Below are 9,612 nucleotides of genomic sequence, written 5' to 3'. Positions count from 1 at the left end.
ATGGCTTCACTCTATTCACTGTCCTTTTTTACTTTCACTTGTCATGCTGCCGCGTTACCCCCACACTCAATTCGCAAATAACTCTCTGCCTCACTATATATATTTGCATAGATCTATAAAGAAATATCTATAATATTATAATATATATATTTCTGCACTTCGTCCCTTCTCCTGCTCCTGTCCTGTATTCACCTCATTGTTTGTTTTTGGGCGACTCATCTTTTAACCCTTCTGCCACTCTGGGAACAAAACAGCTTTTCCCTAGATTGAAATAAAATGTGTAAACATAGATTCTATGCTAATGACATTTTGTTGCACAACCTCTTACTGCTGTTATTACTCTACTGTATGTATAGTTAAACCCCCATTTTACATTTTTCAGGGGACCAGAAAAAATTATGTAACGACAAGGAAATGTATTATGCATTATATATTGGTGGGACCACAAAAAATGGTATAACATATGGAAAGCAGTTGGCAACATATGGCAACAGTTACAGTTACTACTTTATATATTTATAGAAAAGCTGTTTGTGTGGAAACCAAAATATGGGTACAAGTAATTTGTGTAATATGTCTTCTTCCTTGCCCCCCCCCCGGAAAATTTTCTGTGGATGCCCATGCCTCATTGGCGCAGCGCCCCTGTGATGAAGTATAACAATAGTACAATATAATTCTTATTAAATGTATGGATGGATTTATTGCAGTTTAAAAGACCATGAAATACATTTAAAAAAAAGAAAACGTAATTAAAGTGCATTGATTTTCCTATTACAATTTAATTTGGATATAGCCATTTAGAAACCTTCATTACAAACCACTGCTTTGCTTACCTAGAGGCATCTGCTTAGCAAAATCTGTGTAAGGGTAAGGGCACGTTAAGATTCAGGGAGATTTAGTCATCCGGCGACAAATCGTCTCTTCTTCGGGCGACTAATCTCCCAGAAAAGCCTTCCCACTGGCTAGAATGTAAATCACTGGTGGGATGGCACTCGGAGCACTTCGTTTTCCGAAGTCACCCAAAGTTTCTGCGTGAGGCAACTTCGGCCGACTTCAGAAAAAGCAATTTAGATTCTAGCCGGCAGGCAGGCTTTTTGGTGAGATTAGTTGCCCTAAAGAAGAGGAGATTTATCGCCGGGTGACCAAATCTCCCCAAATCTTAGCGTGTGCCCTTACCCTAAAGGAATTGTTCAGTATAAAAATAAAAACTGGGTTAATAGATAAGCTGTGCAAAATAAAAATGTTTCTAATATAGTAAGTTAGGCAAAAAATGTAATGTATAAAGGCAGGAGTGACTGAATATCTAACATAATATCCAGAACACTACTTCCTGTAGATTGCAATTGATTCTTATGTAAGTGTAATGCTAGTCTGACTAGGCAGACCAAAAAGGGGTTAATGTCCAGCTACTTATGGGAGCATGGGTTACATGCAACTCAAAACACTTCAGTCTAGGGTCTCCGCTACATGGAAGATTTCACAGGTGGAGTAGTATAACTCCAACTTTCATGCTACTATGCTACACCAAATAGAAATATTGGGCTACAGGAGATTCTTGTAATGAACCAAATGAATAACAGTTTATTTGTACAAGACAAATTAGCCCAGGGTTTACTTACAGAGGTACAAGGCATACACAATGCACTAGCAGGCTGAAACAGGTTACATGACACAGCAGAGAACAGTCCCATCAGGCAAGGTAGTCAAGTAGTACATCCATTCCTTCTGCAATATACCTCAAAGTGGTCCAGCTCCCACCCAGTGGAGTGGTCAGGGAGAACACATCTAATCTAATCCTGACACCCTATCCACTGTGGCCCCTTTACTCTAGGCAATTTTATAAGCCTTGGGAAGCTACTCCTTGCTACAATCCTCGATGGAGCTCCAGCTGCTCTTACTATCTGTCCTCTCTACCTTACTCTCCTAGAGAGTTTATGACAGAACTAACCCAGTTTAGCTAACCTCATTCAAGGGGTTCCCTGCATCCCGACTCAGACACTAGAGGACCCAGTCCCTCTAGGGCTAAGACTTTACTAGGTCTTGTTGTACCCAGGCTCAATAGGAACAACCAGTTGATCAGGACACCAGCAGCCAAAGAATATGACCACCTCTTCTCTCTCACTATACCAAAGTGTGACAGGACGTGGTCACAGCGCCTCCTGGCCAATAGCATTGTATATGCAAATACTTAAAGGAGAAGACAACCCCTTTGGCGCTAAAATCCCTCCCCCCTCCCCTATGTTGCCCCCCCCTCCTCCCCTGGCCTACCCCCCCTGGGCAAATGCTCCTAAGTTGCTACTTACCCCTCGGCGCAGTTCCTGTCCACGGAGTTCACAGGCGCCATCTTCTCCCATGCAGTCTTCTTCCTGGATTGCCCGGCATTTGGCGCCCGGAAAAAGAAATCGGAAAAATTGGTGACTTTCGGCTTATGCACAGTAGAGCTGAACCGGCAAATACTCCTACTGTGCATGCGCCCCCAAACGCCGGGCAATCCAGGAAGAAGAACGCACGGGAGAAGATGGTGTCTGTGACTACATGAACAGGACCTGCGCCAAGCGGTAAGTAGCAAATTAGGGGCATTTGCCCGGGGGGGGAGGTAGGCCAGGGGGGAGGAGGGAGGGGGGGAAACACAGGGGAGGGGGAAGGGATTTTAGCGCCAAATGAATTTAGTTCTCCTTTAAACTTGATACATGAGAACTCTGCCCAGTAACTAGGGAAAAGTATAGGGAAATAAAGCCATAGGGGCACATTAACCCTATGGGTCCCTGCATAAGCAATTTACTTTTTTACAATTTACTTTTTTACAATTTACTTTTTATTGCCCTTTCTCACAGACTACAAGAGTTTATTAATTTGAAGTAATTGCAATTTATATCCATGACCTCAAAAGCCAGACTTCCTGATACATTATTTATTGCTAATCACACAAGGCATTGCTGTGCCGTTGCTGCAATGCTCTTTTTTTGCAAAAGAAAACTATTTGAGAAAATATTGTTTCTCTTATGAAGGGCACAACATTCCAGTCATGCTTTTGCTCTCCACCCTTTATTCCCTATCATACCATACCAGCATATCATTCATAATCCTGTGTGTTTGTTAATGAGGTGGGACATGCAATCTAAAGACAAGATGGGTCAAAGAAAGCACATGTTTTTTTCACACATCATTTTTGCCAAATTCTAGAGCTGCACGGCAAAGCTTTCTGACTCAGAATAAAGTAAGTAATAAATTCTGTGGGAATGCAACCCTCCCACCCATGGCCCCTGTTCCTTCTCCCTTGTGTTATGGGCTTCGGCTATATACAAATGTCTCTTTGTGTAAGTTAAAGGGATATCCCCTTACCTTATGTGTTGATTGTATTGTGGTCCATCTGTTTTTATTAAAAGTGCACTTTTGGATCTAATCACCATGTTTTTAAAGGGGTGGTTCACCTTTAAAGGGATTATTCACCTTCAAACACTTTTTTTCAGTTCAGTTGGTTAAAGATTTTCTCCAATTGCTTTCTATTTTCTATTTGTGACCAGTTTTCTAATATTGAAGAGTAAAGTTTAATTGTTCACCTTCTAAAGCAGCTCTGGGAGGGAGGGGTCGCAGACTATAACTGTTTTAAATTGATACATTTAGTTGTTACATTTCTTATCTTTATCCCTGATGAGCAGAATCCCTGAGTTTCATTAAAGGCAGTTGTTAGAATTGATACAACGGTTGCTAATATTCCACAGATGCTGCTGAGAAATGTATCAACTAAATGTAGCAATTAAATGCAGCAAATTGTAACAGTTCGGCATGCTCCTGGATCGGAATGAGACACTAGAGACAAGAACATTAAACTTTAAATTTTGGGAAAATGGTAAAAAATAACATATTGAAAGCAATGGCAAAAAAAAGTATTTGTTTATGGTGAATCTAAAAGTTACTGGACAGAAAAAAAGTATTTTGAAGGTGAACAACTCCTTTAAGTTGACTTTTAGTATGTTATAGAATGGCCAATTCTATGCAACTTTTCAATTGGAATTCATGTTTCATTCTTATAGTTTTTCTTATAGACTCTTATAGACTCTTATAGACTCTTTTCAGCTTTCAAATGGGGGTCACTGACCCAATCTAAAAAAAAACAAATGCTCTGTAAAGCTACAAATGTATTGTTCAGAAAGTTGTAATAATCCATTTGGATCATGTCTCAGGAGCCAGAAATAAACTCCTAATAAAACTACCAAAAGATTTATACTGCCACTATGCCATGATACATGCATTTGTGTCATTACACATGGACTACTATTTGTGGATCTATTTGAGAGTTATACTCTGCCTAGAGTAGGACTAGGATAGATTCATGTCTTGTTATAAAAGTGGATGCCGGTGAGTGAATTTTTTTGCAACAAAACCCATGGACCCCTGACCACTATGGGCCCCTAGGCTATAACTTAAGCTAGCCTATGCGTTAATCAGCCCCTGCCAGTCTAATACAGCCCTTATATCATATGTAGTTATGCATCTCATAGGTCTCATATGACTCTTTGGCAAGCCTTTGGTGACCCCTAGTGGATAGCAGTGTTGTGGCAGAATGTGCTCTGGTCAGTATCTTTAATAAATTTTAAGTACCCACAGAAATCACTTTTTTCCAGTCTGTGACAACTTAAACCAAACATTCTTACAGTATAGCTAAGGACACAGGGACAACCCCCAACCTGCCTGATCTTAACTATACTGTGATGGGTGTGCAGGATGGCACACTGCGGCCTGATTTGTATAATCCAATGTCCTGTATATTCAAAGAAGTAAAAGTCCTGGGAAGATTATATGGACACTCTAAACTTTGCACACTATTCTCTTTATTTTATATACATACTAACAACTACACATAAGCCCCCAAAATGGCCCAAACAAAACAGGTAAGTATACAAGCAAAAGATAGCTAATCCAATGTAAAGGGCTGCATAAAGTGCCAAATCTACCATAGAGATGTCTATGCAATACTAGACAAAGTTACACCTGGGCACCACACAATTCCCTGAAGACATAGAGAAAAGGGATGAGCATGGGGCCACCCTTATTTGACAATTTGGTGGGAGAAGGGATGGTTTTTGGAAGAATCTCCACTGTGTTCTCCCTGTATGCCCTACTCTGGTTTTGCTAAATAAGTGACATATTCTGTTTTTTGTGGGGCCCATGAGGAATGTGAGGAATTCCTTAACCTTCTCAATGAAAATGCTTTTAACATTCATCTCACATCTTTAAAGTCTCCACCACCCTCACATCCTTTTTGAATATCAGCAATGACATGGTTGATGCTGAAAAGAGAATTTGCTCTGACCTATTTGTCAAGGATACTCCTGTTAATTCCTTTGACACAAAAAGGTTTTATTTATACCTGAGTTATATCTGTCTAGCACCACGCTAAATTACGGGTCAGCTGTCTCCCACAGAGAAATTTTAATCAAATAATTAAACATTTTAAAAATGATTTCCTTTTCTCTGTAATAATAATACAGTACCTTGTGGTAATTAAGTTGCATTAATCCATACTGGTGACAAAGCAATCCTATTGCATTTATTTAATGTGTACATGTTTTCAAAAAATGTCTATGTCATGGATAGCACCATCACAAATTTCTTTTCTTTAAAATGCCTTTAAGGAAACATGGGCTCTGACCCAAACAATCGGCAACGTTTGAGACCGCAGTCTTTTATCAAGCCACACCAAACAATCAATCAATTTAGACTGTAAGCCCTACGGGGTAGGGTCCTCTAGCCTTTTGTTTCCTTGACACTGAGCACTTAATCTGCATTGTAATTATATTTTATATTTATGTGAATTGTATTTCTAATAATGCACTTATTGTTACTTTTTATTCTGACCCCTTGTTTGTTACTACTAATTAATTGTTTTGTTGTACAGTACTTTGCCCTCATGGAGCGCTTTACAAATAAAAATATACATACATACAATTGAATACATTGAAATGGATTGTAAATGTGATACATTTGTTGCCATGTCAGGATATGTCACTAGGGGTCACTGTGATATTATGTATAAATAACTGTGCACAGGTGCTGTTTGGTGTGGCTTGATAAAAGACGGCAGTCTGAAACGTTGCCGTTTGTTTGGGTCAGAGCCCATGTTTAAATAAAGGCATTTTAAAGAAAAGAAATTAGTGATGATGCTGTCCATGAAATAGAAATTTGCTGTAATAAGCTGAAGGTGGAAACAGCTGGACGTGCACCAAACTGCAGCACCCTAGATGTTATAAGTGCTAAATAACTTGCTGAACCATGTTTTCAAAAAACAAAGTATGGAGATCCAAATGACGGAATGTCCCCTATGTGGAATTCTGGATAACATGCCCCATACCTGTATTTGCTGGCAGTAGCCTTTTATTATATGAGGATTTCATCCTGTAGGTTTGTTGCAGTCATTAATGATGCCTGTTTATCTTCACTGAAGAACAAAATTCACTGTATTCTAAAATAAATGTATCTGTTATCTGCTCTGATGACAGGCCCCTAAAGGAACAGTAACACCAAAAAAAATAAGTAATGAAAATATCGTGTATGGTTGCCGTGCACTAGTAAAACTGATCTGTTTGCTTCAGAAACACAACTATAGTTCATATAAACAAGCTGCTGTGTAGCAATGGCGGAAATTTAAAAAAGGCTATATGGCACAGGTTAAATAGTGGATAACAGATAACACCATTATGTTCTACAGAGTTTATCTACTATCTGCTGTGTAACCTGAGTCTTTTCTCCTTTGAATGGCTGCCCCCATTGCTACACAGCAGCTTATTTATATAAATAATAGTTGTGTTTCTGAAGCAAACACACCAGTTTTACCAGTGCAGGTCAACACTGCATTATATTTAGATTACTTTAAAACACTTTCATTTGTTGATGTTACAGTTCCGTTGGAACTTGAATTGATGCTCCCATGGCTATGTAACAGTAAGGCCCAGACTGGTAATCTGAATATGCTGGCAAATGTCAAAGGTGATGCTGTAAACTGCCAGAGACTTATTATAGGCTTGGCCCTATTCTGGAGATTTAATTGTTTTTAAAATGAAAAAAAAATGTAAATACACAATAAAGGTTATGTTTAATATGCTCTAAAGGTGAGCCATTTGTGGTGTTTTCTTTAAAATAGGGTGGTATACAAATAAATACACTGAGCACCCTTAAACAGTTGAATAGAGGTGTCATTACCACTGTCCATGTTGTTAAACCTTAATGTGAGGTTACTATTTGTCTTAATGTTAAGGCATTATTCATTACTAATCCAAAGGTTTCAGTTCACCTTCCAAATACCATTTTCAGTTTAGTTGTTTGATTGTTTACCACTTTTTTTTCCTGTTTTCCCAAAATTGACGTTTATAGAGTAATGTTCCTGTGTCTGGTGTGTCAGTCTGACAGATCTATAATCCAGGTGCAGATTCGGAACTGTTATAATTTGCTACACTAGTTGATACATTTCTCAGCTGTATCTGTGGAATTAAGCATTTATTTCTGGTGAACAATCTGAAACCAACTGAACTGTAAAAAGTGTTGGAAGGAAAACAACCAAGGTTCACCTTTAAATTAACTGTTAGTATGATGTAGAGAGGGATATTCTGAGACAATTTGCAATTGGTTTTCATTTTTTATTATTTGTGTTTTTTGAGTTATTTAGCTTTTTATTCAGCAGCTCTCCAGCAATCTGCTTGCTAGGGTCCAAATTACCTTAGCAACCATGCATTGATTTGCATGAGCAGCCAGGCCAGACCCGCTCTCCTGATGCTTGTTTTCTTTTAAAGAAAAAAAAAGGATTTTCGCAACGTGTGTGTGCCGATGGGGCGCCTTGTGCGCATGCAAGCCAATGGGGAGCTATGTGTGCCAAGGGGGTGGCGTACAGCGCCGCATGGTGAGCATAGTAGGGGGACGGGGGGCTTGTAGGGGGGCCCTGAACTGCAGTCCCAGTGGGCCCTGGGCCCCCCAGTCCAACCCTGTGCATGAGAACATGTAATATTACTAGGGGAGGGTCGGAACAGAAAGATGAGTAATAAAAAGTAGCAATAACAATAAATGTGTAGCTTTAGAGAGGATTTAGTTTAGAGAGGGTCAGTGACCCCCTTTTGAAAGCTAGAAAGAGTCAGGAGAAGGCAAATAATTCATAAACTATAAAAAAAAAAAATGAATGATCAATTGAAAAGTTGCTTAGAATTGGCTATTCTATAGTATACTAAAAGTTAACATGAAGGTGAACCACCCCTTTAATGGCAGTGCATCTTTCAGGGACACAGGTACTTCATAGCACAACCAGGGCTTTCACCTGGTCTGTATGTCACTGCTCAGTAAAACAGCAGTGAAAGCCAGGGCTGGTATTACAAATTTATGGTAATGTACCTGCAGGTATTTTTGTTCTACCCTCTAGTCCAGCCCCAGCACACCCATTTAAGCCCTGATCTGCACCAAATCTAGTTCCAGGGTACTTTATCTCTGCTGGGATGGGCCACGCCCACAATCTGCAGCAAATTCCTCCCACTGACATCATCAATCTGCTCCCTACGTCATCAGCTGAACCTGGGCACAAATTGTAAACAGCAAAACCCTAACTGAGCTGCAGCCTCTGATTTCACTTTCTTATCAGTGGTGGTAATTGAGATCATGTGTGTAATTACACTGATATAGGCCACACATCCCACTACGAGACCCTTGGTCACATTTATATGGCCATTTCGGCACATAGCTGAGAGGCTACTACTACATCCGTTTTTTATCTCTCAAGGAGCAGTTGGGTTACAGGCAACTCACGTAATTTACGTCACGAGCACGCGCCTGCTACTATAGTCTCCGCAGCTGCGACGTTGGTTTGCTGACAGTACGGCGTAAGCGTGCGTGGGTTGCACATCTGACGTAACAAATGCGTGAATACGCAATGAACTTCCAAGTTCTGCAACTGCGCTGTTCGATTCGGGCTGGCGAAAGGCTGGTTGCTGTTTTATGACGCATGCGTGAGTTGCGCAACTGACTTTACGCAATGAGACGAGTAACGTAAAATACATTTTCGCTGCTTACTTTTAAGTTCGTTTTCCCGGTGTCGATCCTCAGTAGACAACGTGTCTTTATTTATTAAGAGTCGAATTAGTATATGTTTTTGTATGGATTTGACATGTTAGTGTTGTCGGTGAAATCCAACAGGTGTCGGCTCCGTGGCGCAATGGATAGCGCATTGGACTTCTAGCGGAGGAAGACATTCAAAGGTTCCGGGTTCGAGTCCCGGCGGAGTCGAATGGTTTAATTTTTGCATCTTAGATTAAACTGTGCGATATCGCTACTGGATTATCTGACCGACCCATGTACAATACACAGAGCTGATTTCTTAACATTAGTAATTTAAAGTCTTATTCAGTATATGTGAGTTTATAACAGCAGAAAAGGCGAATCATGTCTGCGATTTTCTACTGCACATAAATCAAACATTATAGCAGGGTTGGACTGGGAAAAGAAAAGGGGTGACTGGCCTAATGCCGCACCAAATGGAGCTCTCATAGTCATATTCCTTATTAGAAAGCAGTTGAGGTTAAAGGGGAAGTTCCTCTTTATACTACTCTATAGTGTATTGCCTATTTCTTTAAAACT

At 40.0% G+C, this 9,612-nt stretch overlaps 1 non-coding gene across 1 annotated transcript; it reads left to right on the top strand.

Moving 5' to 3' along the window:
- Positions 1 to 9,176: 9,176 nt before the first annotated feature.
- trnar-ucu lies at positions 9,177 to 9,261 on the top strand. The gene is given in 2 exon segments: positions 9,177 to 9,213; positions 9,226 to 9,261. It is a non-coding gene; the product is annotated as a tRNA-Arg (tRNA).
- Positions 9,262 to 9,612: the final 351 nt, after the last annotated feature.

The sequence above is a fragment of the Xenopus laevis genome, chromosome 4S, assembly GCF_017654675.1.
Source record: "Xenopus laevis strain J_2021 chromosome 4S, Xenopus_laevis_v10.1, whole genome shotgun sequence".
Taxonomy (NCBI): Eukaryota; Metazoa; Chordata; class Amphibia; order Anura; family Pipidae; genus Xenopus; species Xenopus laevis.
Note: the sequence above shows the minus strand (reverse complement) of the source record. Positions and strands in the feature narration are given on the sequence as shown.